The sequence below is a fragment of the Oncorhynchus mykiss genome, chromosome 8 (assembly GCF_057628025.1).
Source record: "Oncorhynchus mykiss isolate SJ-2025 chromosome 8, ASM5762802v1, whole genome shotgun sequence".
Taxonomy (NCBI): Eukaryota; Metazoa; Chordata; class Actinopteri; order Salmoniformes; family Salmonidae; genus Oncorhynchus; species Oncorhynchus mykiss.
In genome coordinates this window covers 89,280,001-89,300,000 of record NC_143029.1, presented here as the reverse complement: position 1 = coordinate 89,300,000, position 20,000 = coordinate 89,280,001, and the positions used below count along the sequence as shown (strand labels likewise).

Genomic DNA, 20,000 nt, shown 5'->3' with positions numbered 1-20,000 from the left:
ACTACAGAATGATAGAATACTAAGAGTTCCTACAGAATGATAGAATACTAAGAGTTCCTACAGAATGATAGAATACTAAGAGTTACTACAGAATGATAGAATACTAAGAGTTACTACAGAATGATAGAATACTAAGAGTTACTACAGAATGATAGAATATTAAGAGTTACTACAGAATGTTAGAATACTAAGAGTTAATACAGAATGTTAGAATACTAAGGGTTCCTACAGAATGATAGAATACTAAGGATTTCTACAGAATGATAGAATACTAAGAGTTACTACAGAATGTTAGAATACTAAGAGTTCCTACAGAATGTTAGAATACTAAGGGTTCCTACAGAATGATAGAATACTAAGGGTTACTACAGAATGATATAATACTAAGGGTTCCTACAGAATGTTAGAATACTAAGAGTTACTACAGAATGATAGAATATTAAGAGTTACTACAGAATGATAGAATACTAAGGGTTCCTACAGAATGATAGAATACTAAGAGTTCCTACAGAATGATAGAATACTAAGAGTTCCTACAGAATGATAGAATACTAAGAGTTCCTACAGAATGATAGAATACTAAGGGTTCCTACAGAATGTTAGAATACTAAGGGTTCCTACAGAATGATAGAATACTAAGGGTTCCTACAGAATGATAGAATACTAAGGGTTCCTACAGAATGATAGAATACTAAGAGTTACTACAGAATGATAGAATACTAAGGGTTCCTACAGAATGATAGAATACTAAGAGTTAATACAGAATGATAGAATACTAAGGGTTCCTACAGAATGATAGAATACTAAGAGTTACTACAGAATGATAGAATACTAAGAGTTACTACAGAATGATAGAATACTAAGGGTTCCTACAGAATGATAGAATACTAAGAGTTAATACAGAATGATAGAATACTAAGGGTTCCTACAGAATGTTAGAATACTAAGAGTTACTACAGAATGTTAGAATACTAAGAGTTCCTACAGAATGATAGAATACTAAGAGTTCCTACAGAATGATAGAATACTAAGGGTTCCTACAGAATGTTAGAATACTAAGGGTTACTCACAGTAATGTAAGCAGAATTCTGTGAATGTTAGAATTAGACCATGGTCAAATCTTTAAGTCAAACACTTTCAAAGACTTTAATAACTGGTCAAGACTACTTGATCTCCAAGCTAAACGAAACGTACCTCAAATACTTTTTGAAATATTTCAATTATTTGAAAGTGTTTGACATCATGTATTTGACCCAGGTCTGAGTGAAGAGACAAGATAAGCGAGATAGGACACGACAGACTAGGGCGGGTCCCCTTTAGAACGTTTGAGTTATGTCCCATGGTTTATATAAATAGAACAGAATGTCCTAGCTATAGTGAGCAGTCGGCACTGGGGTTAAAAAGGGAAATGGAATGCCAGTCCTACCCAAAAAACTGGGTGCGGACCAGAGAGTAGTAACACACCCAGAGGCATGCCTAGCCTACACATGTCCCATAGTGATGACCTCATTCTCTAAATACTGTAACAGCCTTCCTACTTCCTCTATAGTTTTGGATTGAACATAGTGATGACATCATTCATTTTACAGTAGTGAGATGTGACAGAAAGAGTTGTGTTATGTCCTACAATGAAAGCCTTAGACTAGCGTATTTTATATCAACAGTATGATAGTAGCACAATCAGACAAAGACAGACAGAACCAAGCAGATACCATTCAGACACCAGTCTAAACGTCAACAGTGAAGAGGTAACTCCGGGGTGCTGGCCTTCTAGGCAGAGTTGCAAAGGAAAACGCCATATCTCAGACTGGCCAAAAATAAGAAAAGACTAAGATGGGCAAAAGAATACAGACACTGGACAGAGGAATTCTGCCTAGAAGGTCAGCATCCCCGAGTCGCCACTTCACCGTTGACCTTGAGACTGGTGTTTTGCAGGTATTATTTAATGAAGCTGCCAGTTGATGACTTGTGAGGCATCTGTTTCTCAAACTAGACACTCTAATGTCCTTGTCCTCTTGCTCAGTTGTGCACCAGGGCCTCCCACTCCTCTTTCTATTCTGGTTAGGGCCACTTTGTGCTGTTCTATGAAGGGAGTAATACACAGCCTTGAACGAGATCCTCAGTTTCTTGGCAATTTCTCTAGCCTCATTTCTCAGAACAAGAATAGACTAACGAGTTTCAGAAGAAAGGTCTTTGAGATGTTTCTACAACTTGATTGGAGTTCACCAATGGTAAATTCAATTTACCAGGACCTCAGACTGGGGCGAAGGTTCACCTTTCAACAGGACAATGACCCTAAGCACACAGCCAAGACAATGCAGGAGTGGCTTCGGGACAAGTTTCTGAATGTTGTTGAGTGGTCCAACTGGAGCCCGGAGTTGAACCCGATCTAAAATTTCTGGAGTGATCGGAAAATAGCTGTGCAGCAATACTCCCCATCCAATCTGACAGAGCTTGAGAGGATCGGCAGAGAAAAATGGAAGAAACTCCCCAAATAAAGGTGTGCCAAGTTTAGTGTCATACCCAAGAAGACTCATGGCTGTAATCACTGCCAAATGTGCTTCAACAAAGTACTGAGTAAAGGGTCTGAATAATTATGCGAATGTCATATTTCTGTGTTTTATTTTGAATAATTTAGCAAACATTTCTAAAAACTTGTTTTGGTTGTGTCACTGTGGGATATTGTGTGTAGATTGATTGGGAGGGGGGTTTAATTTAATACATTTGAGAATAAGGCTGTAACGTAACAAAATGCAGAACAAGTCAATGGCTCCGAACACTTTCCAAAGACACTGTATATCTTTTTTTAACTGGATATTTTCCCACCAAAGAATTTTATGAATATTGCTAGCAAAAACAGAATAAATAAATGTTTAATTACATACCTACAGTAGAAAAGAGGCAAATATATGACTTTTAATGTTGTCAACTTTATTTCTCTACTACAAATTACGATTTGGCAAGTTATTCTGGCTGCAAAATCAAACTCCAGTTTACAGTCTAGCTCACAGCTTAATACTCCCCAGTTTACAGTCTAGCTCATAGCTGAATACTCCCTAGTTTACAGTCTAGCTCATAGCCAATCACTCCCCCAGTTGACAGTCTAGCTCATAGCCAAATACTCACCAGTTTACAGTCTAGCTCAAAGCTAAATACTCCCCAGTTTACAGTCTAGCTCATAGCCAAATTCTCCCCAGTTTACAGACTAGCTCATAGCTGAATACTCCCCAGTTTACAGTCTAGCTCAAAGCTAAATACTCCCCAGTTTACAGACTAGCTCATAGCTGAATACTCCTCAGTTTACAGTCTAGCTCATAGCCAAATTCTCCCCAGTTTACTGTCTAGCTTGCTCATAGCCAAATACTCCACAGTTTACAGACTAGCTCATAGCCAAATACTCCCCAGTTTACTGTCTAGCTCATAGCCAAATTCTCCCCAGTTTACTGTCTAGCTTGCTCATAGCCAAATACTCCCCCGTTGACAGTCAGGCGCATAGCCAATCACTCCCCAGTTTACAGTCTAGCTCATAGTTAATCACTCCCAAGTTTACAGTCTAGCTCATAGCCAAATACTCCCCAGTTTACTGTCTAGCTTGCTCATACCCAATAACTCCCCAGTTTACAATCTAGCTCATACCCAATAACTCCCCAGTTTACAATCTAGCTCATACCCAATAACTCCCCAGTTTACAATCTAGCTCATACCCAATAACTCCCCAGTTTACAATCTAGCTCATACCCAATAACTCCCCCGTTTACAGTTTATGTTGTAAATAGCAATAAATAGAAATTATTCTATAATATGATACATATTCAAAGTAAAAAATTAAAAGTTTTAGGATGACCTGACAGAGAAGTAATTATCTCAGATGAAAGACCTAGTTTGGACTTTATAAAAAACATAACTTGTAATTACTGAATAATATCAGAGTACCAGGTGGTTTCATTATGACAATCACACACACACACACACACACACACACACACACACACACACACACACACACACACACACACACACACACACACACACACACACACACACACACACACACACACACACACACATCCCTTAGGTTACTGTGCAATTACAGACACCTATAATTAACACGTGTTGCTAATTAGATGTAATTTGGAGCATTTCGCTTTTTAAATTTTCCTTGTGAGGAAGAGAACAAATATCATTCGTGCCTGCAGAAGTGTTTTACCATTCTGTCAGTTTGGAGTGTGAGACCGTTATTTACCAAACACATACAGTACACACACACACACACACACACACACACACACACACACACACACACACACACACACACACACACACACACAGTGGGGCCTGTAGCCTGTGGCTCTAATGAAATAGCCCTGTGGGGCCTAATCTCTCGTTGGTTGGGAGATCAAGGAGAACCTCTGCATCATACACCATGTCCTATTCTATGTCCCAAATGGCACCCTATGCCCTATATAGTGCACTACTTTGACCAGGGCCCAATGGCACCCTATACCCTAGAAAGTGCACTACTTTTGACCAGGGTCCAATGGCACCCTATACCCTATAAAGTGCACTACTTTTGACCAGGGCCCAATGGCACCCTATACCCTATAAAGTGCACTACTTTTGACCAGGGCTCATAGGGGATAGGGTCGCATTTGTGACGCAGATTGGTGAGTTCCCCTCTCTTCCTCAATGAGTCCTAGAAACACTGATAATCAGGGTGTGAAATCACTGTGACTGGGGCTGTGTGCCAGCGATGATGTACCCCGGTGAAGTGAGGTGAGGTGGCAGCAGAAAACTCAAATTATATAGAACTGGCGCTGGGGGGAGAGGAAGGACATAGGCCCATTGCCATGGATACAAGAGGTTCATATTCAGAAGTAATATATAACTAAGCAATAAGGTACACGAGGCAGTGTTGTATCATGAATAAGGTCACAGGTAAGAGGCAGTGCTGTATCATGAATAAGGTCACAGGTAAGAGGCAGTGTTGTATCATGAATAAGGTCACAGGTAAGAGGCAGTGCTGTATCATGAATAAGGTCACAGGTAAGAGGCAGTGTTGTATCATGAATAAGGTCACAGGTAAGAGGCAGTGTTGTATCATGAATAAGGTCACAGGTAAGAGGCAGTGTTGTATCATGAATAAGGTCACAGGTAAGAGGCAGTGTTGTATCATGAATAAGGTCACAGGTAAGAGGCAGTGTTGTATCATGAATAAGGTCACAGGTAAGAGGCAGTGTTGTATCATGAATAAGGTCACAGGTAAGAGGCAGTGTTGTATCATGAATAAGGTCACAGGTAAGAGGCAGTGTTGTATCATGAATAAGGTCACAGGTAAGAGGCAGTGTTGTATCATGAATACAGTCACAGGTAAGAGGCAGTGCTGTATCATGAATGAGGTCACAGGTAAGAGGCAGTGTTGTATCATGAATAAGGTCACAGGTAAGAGGCAGTGTTGTATCATGAATAAGGTCACAGGTAAGAGGCAGTGTTGTATCATGAATAAGGTCACGGATAAGAGGCAGTGTTGTATCATGAATAAGGCCACAGGTAAGAGGCAGTGTTGTATCATGAATACAGTCACAGATAAGAGGCAGTGTTGTATCATGAATAAGGCCACAGGTAAGAGGCAGTGTTGTATCATGAATACAGTCACAGATAAGAGGCAGTGTTGTATCATGAATACAGTCACAGATAAGAGGCAGTGTTGTATCATGAATAAGGCCACAGGTAAGAGGCAGTGTTGTATCAGTGCTTGTTCGGCCCAAAACCATACAAATCTTAATTAAAACGTTACTTTTGATAAGTAAATTCATACAATTTCAAAAAGGTACTGTATGGTATGGTATGGTATGGTATGGTATGGTATGGTATGGTATGGTGTGGTATGGTATGGTATGGTGTGGTATGGTATGGTATGGTATGGTATGGTATTGTGTGGTATGGTATGGTATGGTATGGTATGGTGTGGTATGGTATGGTATGGTATGGTATGGTATGGTATGGTATTGTGTGGTATGGTATGGTATGGTATGGTGTGGTGTGGTATGGTATGGTATGGTGTGGTATGGTATGGTATGGTGTGGTATGGTATGGTGTGGTATGGTGTGGTATGGTATGGTATGGTATGGTATTGTGTGGTATGATATGGTATGGTATGGTATGGTGTGGTATGGTATTGTGTGGTATGGTATGGTGTGGTATGGTATGGTATGGTATTGTGTGGTATGGTATGGTATGGTATTGTGTGGTATGGTATGGTGTGGTATGGTATGGTATTGTGTGGTATGGTGTGGTACGGTATGGTATTGTGTGGTATGGTGTGGTATGGTATGGTGTGGTATGGTATGGTGTGGTATGGTGTGGTATGGTATGGTATGGTATTGTGTGGTATGGTATGGTATGGTATGGTATGGTATTGTGTGGTATGGTATTGTGTGGTATGGTATGGTGTGGTATGGTATGGTATGGTATTGTGTGGTATGGTATGGTATGGTATTGTGTGGTATGGTATGGTATGGTATGGTATTGTGTGGTATGGTATGGTGTGGTATGGTATGGTATGGTATGGTATTGTGTGGTATGGTATGGTATGGTATGGTATGGTATGGTGTGGTATGGTATTGTGTGGTATGGTATGGTGTGGTATGGTATGGTGTGGTATGGTATGGTATTGTGTGGTATGGTATGGTATGGTATTGTGTGGTATGGTATTGTGTGGTATGGTATGGTATGGTATTGTGTGGTATGGTATGGTATGGTATTGTGTGGTATGGTATGGTATGGTATGGTATTGTGTGGTATGGTATGGTGTGGTATGGTATGGTATGGTATGGTATTGTGTGGTATGGTATGGTGTGGTATGGTATGGTATGGTATGGTATTGTGTGGTATGGTATGGTATGGTATTGTGTGGTATGGTATGGTGTGGTATGGTATGGTATGGTATGGTATTGTGTGGTATGGTATGGTGTGGTATGGTATGGTATGGTATGGTATGGTGTGGTATGGTATGGTATGGTATTGTGTGGTATGGTATGGTATGGTATGGTATTGTGTGGTATGGTATTGTGTGGTATGGTATGGTGTGGTATGGTATGGTATGGTATTGTGTGGTATGGTATGGTATGGTATTGTGTGGTATGGTATGGTATGGTATGGTATTGTGTGGTATGGTATGGTGTGGTATGGTATGGTATGGTATGGTATTGTGTGGTATGGTATGGTGTGGTATGGTATGGTATGGTATTGTGTGGTATGGTATGGTATGGTATGGTATTGTGTGGTTTGGTATGGTGTGGTATGGTATGGTATGGTATGGTATGGTATTGTGTGGTATGGTATGGTGTGGTATGGTATGGTATGGTATTGTGTGGTATGGTATGGTATGGTATTGTGTGGTATGGTATGGTGTGGTATGGTATGGTATGGTATTGTGTGGTATGGTATGGTGTGGTATGGTATGGTATGGTATTGTGTGGTATGGTATGGTATAGTATTGTGTGGTATGATATGGTATGGTATTGTGTGGTATGGTATGGTGTGGTATGGTATGGTATGGTATTGTGTGGTATGGTATGGTGTGGTATGGTATGGTATGGTGTGGTATGGTATTGTGTGGTATGGTATGGCATGGTATTGTGTGGTATGGTATGGTGTGGTATGGTATGGCATGGTATTGTGTGGTATGGTATGGCATGGTATTGTGTGGTATGGTATGGTGTGGTATTGTGTGGTATGGTATGGCATGGTATTGTGTGGTATGGTATGGTGTGGTATGGTATTATGTGGTATGGTATGGTATGGTATGGTGTTGTGTGGTATGGTGTGGTATGGTATTGTGTGGTATGGTATGGTGTGGTATTGTGTGGTATGGTATGGAATGGTATTGTGTGGTATGGTATGGTGTGGTATGGTATTGTGTGGTATGGTATGGCATGGTATTGTGTGGTATGGTGGGGTGTGTAAGGTATGGTATGGTATTGTGTGGTATGGTAAGGTATGGTAAGGTATGGTACGGTATTGTGTTGTGTGGTATGGTATGGTATGGTATTGTGTTGTGTGGCAAGGTAAGGTAAGGTATGGTATGGTATGGTATGGTATTGTGTGGTATGGTATGGTATTGTGTGGTATGGTATAGTATGGTATGGTATGGTAAGGTATGGTATGGTGTGGTATGGTAAGGTATGGTAGGGTAAGGTAAGGTATGGTATGGTATAGTATGGTAAGGAATGGTATGGTATGGTAAGGAATGTTATGGTATGGTATGGTAAGGTAAGGATTGGTATGGTATGGTATGGTATGGTATGGTATGGTAAGGTACGGTACGGTAAGGATTGGTATGGTATGGTATGGTATGTTATGGTAAGGAATGGTATGGTATGGTATGGTATGGCATGGTATGGTATGGTATTGTGTGGTATGGTATGGTGTGGTATGGTATGGTATTGTGTGGTATGGTGTGGTACGGTATGGTATTGTGTGGTATGGTGTGGTATGGTATGGTGTGGTATGGTATGGTGTGGTATGGTGTGGTATGGTATGGTATGGTATTGTGTGGTATGGTATGGTATGGTATTGTGTGGTATGGTATTGTGTGGTATGGTATGGTGTGGTATGGTATGGTATGGTATTGTGTGGTATGGTATGGTATGGTATTGTGTGGTATGGTATGGTATGGTATGGTATTGTGTGGTATGGTATGGTGTGGTATGGTATGGTATGGTATGGTATTGTGTGGTATGGTATGGTATGGTATGGTATGGTATTGTGTGGTATGGTATTGTGTGGTATGGTATGGTGTGGTATGGTATGGTGTGGTATGGTGTGGTATGGTATGGTATGGTATTGTGTGGTATGGTATGGTATGGTATTGTGTGGTATGGTATTGTGTGGTATGGTATGGTGTGGTATGGTATGGTATGGTATGGTATGGTATTGTGTGGTATGGTATTGTGTGGTATGGTATGGTATGGTATGGTATTGTGTGGTATGGTATGGTGTGGTATGGTATGGTATGGTATGGTATTGTGTGGTATGGTATGGTGTGGTATGGTATGGTATGGTATTGTGTGGTATGGTATGGTATGGTATTGTGTGGTATGGTATGGTGTGGTATGGTATGGTATGGTATGGTATTGTGTGGTATGGTATGGTGTGGTATGGTATGGTATGGTATGGTATGGTGTGGTATGGTATGGTATGGTATTGTGTGGTATGGTATGGTATGGTATGGTATTGTGTGGTATGGTATTGTGTGGTATGGTATGGTGTGGTATGGTATGGTATGGTATTGTGTGGTATGGTATGGTATGGTATTGTGTGGTATGGTATGGTATGGTATGGTATTGTGTGGTATGGTATGGTGTGGTATGGTATGGTATGGTATGGTATTGTGTGGTATGGTATGGTGTGGTATGGTATGGTATGGTATTGTGTGGTATGGTATGGTATGGTATTGTGTGGTATGGTATGGTATGGTATGGTATTGTGTGGTATGGTATGGTGTGGTATGGTATGGTATGGTATGGTATTGTGTGGTATGGTATGGTGTGGTATGGTATGGTATGGTATTGTGTGGTATGGTATGGTATGGTATTGTGTGGTATGGTATGGTGTGGTATGGTATGGTATGGTATTGTGTGGTATGGTATGGTGTGGTATGGTATGGTATGGTATTGTGTGGTATGGTATGGTATAGTATTGTGTGGTATGGTATGGTATGGTATTGTGTGGTATGGTATGGTGTGGTATGGTATGGTATGGTATTGTGTGGTATGGTATGGTGTGGTATGGTATGGTATGGTGTGGTATGGTATTGTGTGGTATGGTATGGCATGGTATTGTGTGGTATGGTATGGTGTGGTATGGTATGGCATGGTATTGTGTGGTATGGTATGGCATGGTATTGTGTGGTATGGTATGGTGTGGTATTGTGTGGTATGGTATGGCATGGTATTGTGTGGTATGGTATGGTGTGGTATGGTATTATGTGGTATGGTATGGTATGGTATGGTGTTGTGTGGTATGGTGTGGTATGGTATTGTGTGGTATGGTATGGTGTGGTATTGTGTGGTATGGTATGGCATGGTATTGTGTGGTATGGTATGGTGTGGTATGGTATTGTGTGGTATGGTATGGCATGGTATTGTGTGGTATGGTGGGGTGTGTAAGGTATGGTATGGTATTGTGTGGTATGGTAAGGTATGGTAAGGTATGGTACGGTATTGTGTTGTGTGGTATGGTATGGTATGGTATTGTGTTGTGTGGCAAGGTAAGGTAAGGTATGGTATGGTATGGTATGGTATTGTGTGGTATGGTATGGTATTGTGTGGTATGGTATAGTATGGTATGGTATGGTAAGGTATGGTATGGTGTGGTATGGTAAGGTATGGTAGGGTAAGGTAAGGTATGGTATGGTATAGTATGGTAAGGAATGGTATGGTATGGTAAGGAATGTTATGGTATGGTATGGTAAGGTAAGGATTGGTATGGTATGGTATGGTATGGTATGGTAAGGTACGGTACGGTAAGGATTGGTATGGTATGGTATGGTATGTTATGGTAAGGAATGGTATGGTATGGTATGGTATGGCATGGTATGGTATGGTAAGGTATGGTATGTTATGGTAAGGAATGGTATGGTATGGTATGGTATGGTAAGGCATGTTATGGTATGGTAAGGTATGGTAAGGAATGGTAAGGTATGGTATGGTATGGTAAGGTATGGTAAGGCACACTCTCCTCCAACCCACCTCACCAATAAAAAAAAAAAGTATTATTCAACTCAAATCTGGAAACCACAATAGAAGCTTCAGAAGCTAGCCAGTTTACTGGCTAACGTTAGTATTCAGCTAACCACGGTTGGTGGTCATCAGCTATCCTTTAGCTCAAAAAGCTATCGGCAGTTTTGTACAACGCGACTCAGTCCAGAGCATACCGGACCTATTTTCTCTCCATATCCCAGGATTTCTACCGCAAGCTCTGGACATTTACACCTGGATCTTGCGGCTAGCTAGCTGCTATCCGAGTGACTATTGGCTTACGTCGATTCCGGAGCAAACATCAATTATTCCGGAGCTAGCCAGCTGAAGAGTTCCATCAGCCACTCCTGGGCTACAATCACCTATCCGGACCCGTTTTCCTGCCGATGCGGAGCCCCACCGGACCTTCACAGCTGGACTACCGACGTTATCTGCCTGAGGGAGTTATTCAACTGGCCCCTCCGTCGCGACGTTACCTGAACGCCCGTCAGCAGCCTGCTAATCGTTAGCTGTCTTATCGGCTGGTATCTGAATAGGTCTATCGGACAATTTTGTTGGGTCACTATAACTATATCTATTTTGCCAATTGGATTGGTCCCCTCTACCACACGGAACCCCACTAATTCTACCGACGGAAACGCACGAGGTGGCTAAAAACAGACCTCCATCCTCTGCCAGCTTGCTACCGATGGCCTGGCTAGCTGTCTGAATCGCCGTGACCCCAACCAACCTCACTACTCACTGGACCCTTATGATCACTCGCCTTACCATCCTTAATGTCAATTAGCCTTGACCATCGCTGTTCTGGTTAGTGTTTATGGGCTTATTTCAGAGCCTCTAGTCCTGCTCATTATACCTTATCCAACCTTTCAGTTCCACCACCCGCGATGACATCACCTGGTTTCAATGATGTTTCTAGAGACAAAATCTCTCTCATCATCACTCAATACCTAGGTTTACCTCCACTGTATTCACATCCTACCATACCTTTGTCTGTACATTATACCTTGAAGCTATTTTATTGCCCCCAGAAACATCATTTTACTCTCTGTTCTGGACATCCTAGATGACCAATTCCCTAAATACAACATTTTCAGACAAGATAGAACGGCCAAAGGGAGCGGTGTTGCAATCTACTGCAGAGTTCTGTCCTACTATCCAGATCTGTACCCAAACAATTTGAACTTTTAAAAATCCACCTTTCTAAAAACAAGTCTCTCACCGTTGCCGCCTACTATAGACCACCCTCTGCCCCCAGCTGTGCCCTGGACACCATACGTCAACTGATTGCCCCCCATCGATCTTCAGAGCTCATGCTGCTAGGTGACCGAAACTGGAACATGCTTAACACCCCAGCCATCCTACAATCTAAGCCTGATGCCCTCAATCTCACACAAATTATCAATGAACCTACCAGGTACCACCCCAAAGCCGTAAACACGGGCACCCTCATAGAAATCATCCTAACCAACTTGCCCTCTAAATACACCTCTGCTGTTTTCAAACAAGAGATCAGCGATCACTGTCTCATTGCCTGCATCTGTAATGGGTCAGCGGTCAAACTCATCACTATAAAACGCTCCCTGAAACACTTCAGCAAGCAAGCCTTTCTAATCGACCTGGCCTGGGTATCCTGGAAGGATATTGACCTCATCCCGTCAGTAGAGGTTGCCTGGTTATTTTTTTTAAATGCCTTCCTCACCATCTTAAATAAGTATGCCTCATTCAAGAAATGTTGAACCAGGAACAGATATAGCCCTTGGTTCTCTCCAGACCTGACTGCCCTTAAACAACACAAAAACATCCTCTGGCATTACATTAGCATCGAACAGCCCCCGTGATATGTAACTTTTCAGGGAAGCTCGAAACCAATATACACAGGCAGTTAGAAAAGCAAAGGCTAGCTTTTTCAAAGGCTAGGAAACTAGGAAACACTAGGAAACACTGTCACCACCGATAAATCCACTATAATTGCGAATTTCAATAAGCATTTTTCTACGGGTGGCCATGCTTTCCACCTGGCTACCCCTACCCCGGTCAACAGCACTGCACTCCCCACAGCAACTCGCCCAAGCCACCCCCCCCCCCTTCTCCTTCTCCCAAATCCAGTCAGCTGATGTTCTGAAAGAGCTGCAAAATCTGGACCGCTACAAATCAGCCGGGCTAGACAATCTGGACCCTTTCTTTCTAAAATGATGTGCCGAAATTGTTGCAACCCCTACTACTAGCCTGTTCAACCTCTCTTTCGTGTTATCTGAGATTCCCAAAGATTGGAAAGCAGCTGCGGTCATCCCCCTCTTCAAAGGGGGGGACACTCGACCCAAACTGCTACAGACCTATATCTATCCTACCCTGCCTTTCTAAGGTCTTCGAACGCCAAGTCAACAAACAGATTACCAACCATTTTGAATCCCACCGCACCTTCTCCGCTATATAATCTGGTTTCAGAGCTGGTCATGGGTGCACCTCAGCCACGCTCAAGGTCCTAAACGATATCTTAACCGCCATCGATAAGAAACAATACTGTGCAGCCGTATTCATTGACCTGGCCAAGGTATTCGACTCTGTCAATCACCACATCCTCATCGGCAGACTCGATAGCCTTCGTTTCTCAAATGGTTGCCTCGCCTGGTTCACCAACTACTTCTTTGATAGAGTTCAGTGTGTCAAACCGGAGGGCCTGTTGTCCAGTCCTCTGGCAGTTTTTATGGGTGTGCCACAGGGTTCAATTCTTCGGCCGACTCTCTTCTCTGTATACAATGATATACATCAATGATGTCGCTCTTGCTGCTGGTGAGTCTCTGATCCACCTCTACGCAGACGACACCATTCTGTATACTTCTGGCCCTTCTTTGGACACTGTGTTAACAACCCTCCAGACGAGCTTCAATGCCATACAACTCTCCTTCCGTGGCCTCCAATTGCTCTTAAATAGAAGTAAAACTAAATGCATACTCTTCAACCGATTGCTGCCTGCACCTGCCCGCCCGTCCAACATCACTACTCTGGACGGTTCTGACTTAGAATATGTGGACAACTACAAATACCTAGGTGTCTGGTTAGACTGTAAACTCTCCTTCCAGACTCACCTCAAACATCTCCAATCCAAAGTTAAATCTAGAATTGGCTTCCTATTTCGCAACAAAGCATCCTTCACTCATGCTGCCAAACATACCCTCTTAAAACTGACCATCCTACCGATCCTCGACTTTGGCGATGTCATTTACAAAATAGCCTCCAATACCCTACTCAATAAATTGGATGCAGTCTATCACAGTGCCATCCGTTTTGTCACCAAAGCCCCATATACTACCCACTACTGCGACCTGTACACTCTCGTTGGCTGGCCCTCGCTTCATACTCGTCGCCAAACCCACTGGCTCCAGGTCATCTACAAGACCTTGCTAGGTAAAGTCCCCCCTTATCTCAGATCGCTGGTCACCATAGCAGCACCCACCTGTAACACGCGCTCCAGCAGGTATATCTCACTGGTCACCCCCAAAACCAATTCTTCCTTTGGCCGCCTCTCCTTCCAGTTCTCTGCTGCCAATGACTGGAACGAACTACAAAAATCTCTGAAACTGGAAACACGTATCTCCCTCGCTAGCTTTAAGCACCAGCTCTCAGAGCAGCTCACAGATTACTGCACCTGTACACAGCCCATCTATAATTTAGCCCAAACAACTACCTCTCCCCCTACTGTATTTATTTATTTATTTTTGCTCTTTTATTTCTCCCATTATTTCTATCTCTACTTTGCAGGTTAAGGTTAAATAAAATAAATAAATAAAAGGTATGGTATGGTAAGGTAGGGTAAGGTTTGGCATGGTAAGGTAAGGTAAGGTAGGGTATGGTATGGTATGGTAAGGTAGGGTATGGGATGGTATGGTAAGGTATGGCATGGTAAGGTAAGGTAAGGTAGGGTATGGTATGGTATGGTAAGGTAACAGAAAGTATGGTATGGTAAGGTAAGGTATGGTAAGGTATGGTATGGTAAGGTAACAGAAAGTATGGTATGGTAAGGTAAGGTAAGGTATGGTATGGTAAGGTAACAGAAAGTATGGTATGGTAAGGTAAGGTATGGTAAGGTATGGTATGGTAAGGTAAGGTAAGGTATGGTATGGTAAGGTAACAGAAGGTATGGTATGGTAAGGTAAGTTATGGTAAGGTATGGTAAGGTAAGGTAAGGTAAGGTACGGTGAAATCTTCTCACCTGATAGAAGTTGGGCCAGTAGGTAGAGATGGCCAGTTCTACCTGCACCCAGGCTCTAGTAGCTGGCCCAGACACGTTCCAGACGGGCATGCCCAGTGGACTGTTGTTCTCTCTGATGTACACGTTGAGCTGCCCCGGTCCCGCCCCCTCGCGGCCAGACAGGAAGTACTCGAAGATTACGCAGTGGGTGTCATTCTCCTTCAGCTGGGGGGTCAGGAGGAGGGCCTTCTGACCAGCGAAACGCCCCGACGTGTTGACCATTATGAAGGCTGAATCTAGGATAGAGGAGACAGCATGTGAGACAGTGCTGTGGAAATGTACAAAACTTCAGCTGACAGATCCTGATTCTAGAGGACCAGCGGAGAGGACAACATTAACGGGAATTAGAACAGTGGAGCTGCAAGGTCAGAACTAAAGGATCGCATCAAGACAAAACAAACTTTATTTAAAGAGGCAATCTGCGGTTCAAACAATAACAAAAGAGTCCATCCTGCAACTGTATTTGGTAAGCAGCTGAGGTATAAGGCTGAGGGTGAAATGTCAAATTCATAGACAAAGCTTTGGATGCAAGGATTGACCATCCATGATATCCAAACTATAGTTGTATTCATGTTTGGAGGCTATACAGTGTTTGTTTACATTCATACTGAACAACAACAATGAACGCAACACGCGACAATTTCAAAGTTACAGTTCATATAAGGACATGTGAAATGGGCCTGGAAGGGCATAGGCCCACCCACTGGGAAGCCAGGCCCAGCCAATCAGAATGATTAGCACAGGGTGATCATGCTGTTCAATCAGCTTCTTGATATGCTGCCCCTGTCAGGTGGATTAATTATCTTGTCAATGGAGAAATGCTCACTGACAGAATATGTAAACAAATTTGTGCAAAACATATGAGAGAAAAAAAGATTTTGGTGCGTATGGAACATTTCTGGGATGTTGTTTTTTTTGCAGTCACTTTAAATAGCATGTAGCCATCTGGATACATTTGACAGTATAACAGTGGAGAGGAGACAATAACATGCAATAGTATGGGTTAGCAAAGGTTCTTTATGTAGAGAGAGAAGACTGGGAGAGGACTGGGAGAGGACTGGGAGAGGACCGGGAGAAGACTGGGAGAGGACTGGGAGAGGACTGGGAGAGGACCGGGAGAGGACTTGGAGAGGACTTGGAGAGGACTTGGAGAGGACTGGGAGAGGACTGGGATAATACTGGGAGAGGACTTGGAGAGGACTGGGAGAGGACTGGGAGAGGACTTGGAGAATACTGGGAGAGGACTTGGAGAATATTGGGAGAGGACTTGGAGAGGACTGGGAGAAGACTGGGAGAGGACTTGGAGAGGACTTGGAGAGGACTTGGAGAGGACTGGGTTGTGCTTTGATTGACTGTAAAAACATTGAGGAGACGTGAGACAGGGTTGGAGTCAATCCCAAATCAATTTCCAGTCAATTCACGAAAGAAAAACTAAATTCCAATTCCACATGTTCCTAATTGAAAAGCATTGAAGAGAGATGGAATTGGAACGTTAGTGTACTTCCTGAATTGACAGGAAGTCATCGTGACACTGCCAGCTATACTGAGGGTTTATAACAAAGGTGGATTATAGCTCAAATGATGGAGAAAAATGAAGAAAAGGGTAGAATGAGGAATCAATAGCAACTAGAGTAAGAAGAACAGTCTAGATTTCCTCCCTTTGATTTAACATTAAAGGTTCATCTAATCCTTTCTCCACCTGCCAATAGAGGACAAGTGAGAATGATTATATTGGCAAAACATTAAGGGCTGAGCACAGCGCATTTCTCATCCTCTCATAGACCTATAGCTGTCGGCGCTACAGAAAGAATAGAAGACAGCATGACGTACTGAAAGGACACGTGCGAAAATACAATCCAGGGTTATATTCATTGGTGCAAGCCGAAGGAAAAAAACGTCACAAAACTAGCAGCGAAAATGAGTCTTTCTTATTGGCCAAGTTCTGGTTAGTTCCTCCGCGTTCAGCCCGTTCGCCCCTGTTTGGTTCTTTGTGAATACAACGCAGAAGATAAACATAACAGGGTGGTCAGGAATGTGTTGAACAGAGAGTACGAATACACAATTAATCACCTCACAAAGACAATTTACATTTGCACTTTATAGGGAAAGACGAATCACTGGTGAGCAGTACACATCTACAGACGAATGACTGGTGAGCAGCACACAGCTACAGACTAATGACTGGTGAGCAACACACAGCTACAGACTAATGACTAATGACTGGTGAGCAACACACAGCTACAGACTAATCACAGGTGAGCAGCACACAGCTACAGACTAATGACCAATGACTGGTGAGCAACACACAGCTACAGACTAATGACTGGTGAGCAACACACAGCTACAGACTAATGACTAATGACTGGTGAGCAACATACAGCTACAGACTAATGACTGATGAGCAACACACAGCTACAGACTAATGACTAATGACTGGTGAGCAACACACAGCTACAGATCAATGACTGGTGAGCAACACACAGCTACAGACTAATGACTAATGACTGGTGAGCAGCACACAGCTACAGACTAATGACTAATGACTGGTGAGCAACACACAGCTACAGACCAATGACTGGTGAGCAACACACAGCTACAGACTAATGACTGGTGAGCAGCACACAGCTACAGACTAATGACTGGTGAGCAACACACAGCTACAGACTAATCACTGGTGAGCAACACACAGCTACAGACTAATCACTGGTGAGCAAAACACAGCTACAGACTAATGACTAATGACTGGTGAGCAACACACATCTACAGACTAATGACTAATGACTGGTGAGCAAAACACAGCTACAGACTAATGACTAATGACTGGTGAGCAACACACAGCTACAGACTAATGACAAATGACTGGTGAGCAACACACAGCTACAGACTAATGACTGGTGAGCAACACACAGCTACAGACTAATCCTAGGTGAGCAGCACACAGCTACAGACTAATGACTATTGACAGGTGAGCAGCACACATCCACAGACTAATGACTGGTGAGCAAAACACAGCTACAGACTAATGACTAATGACTGTTGAGCAATACACAGCTACAGACTAATGACTGGTGAGCAACACACAGCTACAGACTAATTATAGGTGAGCAGCACACAGCTATAGACTAATGACTAATGACTGGTGAGCAGCACACAGCTACAGACTAATGACCAATGACTGGTGACCAACACACAGCTACAGACTAATGACTGGTGAGCAACACACAGCTACAGACTAATGACTAATGACTGGTGAGCAACATACAGCTACAGACTAATGACTGATGAGCAGCACACAGCTACAGACTAATGACTAATGACTGGTGAGTACCACACAGCTACAGATCAATGACTGGTGAGCAACACACAGCTACAGACTAATGACTAATGACTGGTGAGCAGCACACAGATACAGACTAATGACTAATGACTGGTGAGCAACATACAGCTACAGACTAATGACTGATGAGCAGCACACAGCTACAGACTAATGACTAATGACTGGTGAGTACCACACAGCTACAAATCAATGACTGGTGAGCAACACACAGCTACAGACTAATGACTAATGACTGGTGAGCAGCACACAGATACAGACTAATGACTAATGACTGGTGAGTAACACACAGCTACAGACCAATGACTGGTGAGCAACACACAGCTATAGACTAATGACTAATGACTGGTGAGCAGCACACAGCTACAGACTAATGACTGGTGAGCAACACACAGCAACAGACTAATCACTGGTGAGCAACACACAGCTACAGACAAATCACAGATGAGCAACACACAGCTACAGACTAATGACTAATGACTGGTGAGCAACACACAGCTACAGACTAATGAGTGGTGAGCAAAACACAGCTACAGACTAATGACTAATGACTGGTTAGCAACACACATCTACAGACTAATGACTGGTGAGCAAAACACAGCTACAGACTAATGACTAATGACTGGTGAGCAACACACACCTACAGACTAATGACTGGTGAGTAACACACAGCTACAGACTAATGACTAATGACTGGTGAGCAACACACAGCTACAGACTAATGACTGGTGAGCAACACACAGCTACAGACCAATGACTGGTGAGCAGCACACAGCTACAGACTAATGACTGGTGAGCAGCACACAGCTACAGACGAATGACTGATGAGCAGCACACAGCTACAGACTAATGACTAATCACTGGTGAGCAACACACAGCTACAGACTAATGACTGGTGAGCAGCACACAGCTACAGACTAATGACTGGTGAGCAGCACACAGCTACGAACTAATGACTAATGACTGGTGAGCAGCACACAGCTACAGACTAATGACTGGTGAGCAGCACACAGCTACAGACTAATGACTGGTGAGCAACACACAGCTACTAACTAATCACTGGTGAGCAACACACAGCTGCAGACTAATGACTAATGACTGGTGAGCAGCACACAGCTAGAGACTAATGACTAATGACTGGTGAGCAACACACAGCTACAGACTAATGACTAATGACTGGTGAGCAACACACAGCTACAGACTAATGACTGGTGAGCAGCACACAGCTACAGACTAATGACTGGTGAGCAACACACAGCTACAGACCAATGACTGGTGAGCAACACACAGCTACAGACAAATGACTGGTGAGCAACACACAGCTACAGACTAATAACTGGTGAGCAACACAAAGCTACAGACTAATGACTAATGACTGGTGAGTAACACACAGCTACAGACTAATGACTGGTGAGCAACACACAACTACAGACTAATCCCAGGTGAGCAGCACACAGCTAAAGACTAATGACTAATGACTGGTGAGCAACACACAGCTACAGACTAATGACTGGTGAGCAACACACAGCTACAGACTAATGACTGGTGAGCAGCACACAGCTACAGACTAATGACTGGTGAGCAACACACAGCTACAGACTAATGACTGGTGAGCAACACACAGCTACAGACTAATGACAGGGTCAGTTAGTAC

General features: G+C 43.0%; 1 pseudogene across 1 annotated transcript in view; it reads right to left on the bottom strand.

The window, feature by feature from the left end:
• Positions 1 to 20,000, bottom strand: part of LOC110530822 (receptor-type tyrosine-protein phosphatase mu-like) — a 583,690-nt pseudogene that overhangs the window by 402,630 nt on the left and 161,060 nt on the right. Inside the window, exon 3 of the transcript XR_016482710.1 lies at positions 14,974 to 15,248. The product of XR_016482710.1 is annotated as a receptor-type tyrosine-protein phosphatase mu-like (transcript). The remainder of the gene's footprint in view (positions 1 to 14,973; positions 15,249 to 20,000) is intronic.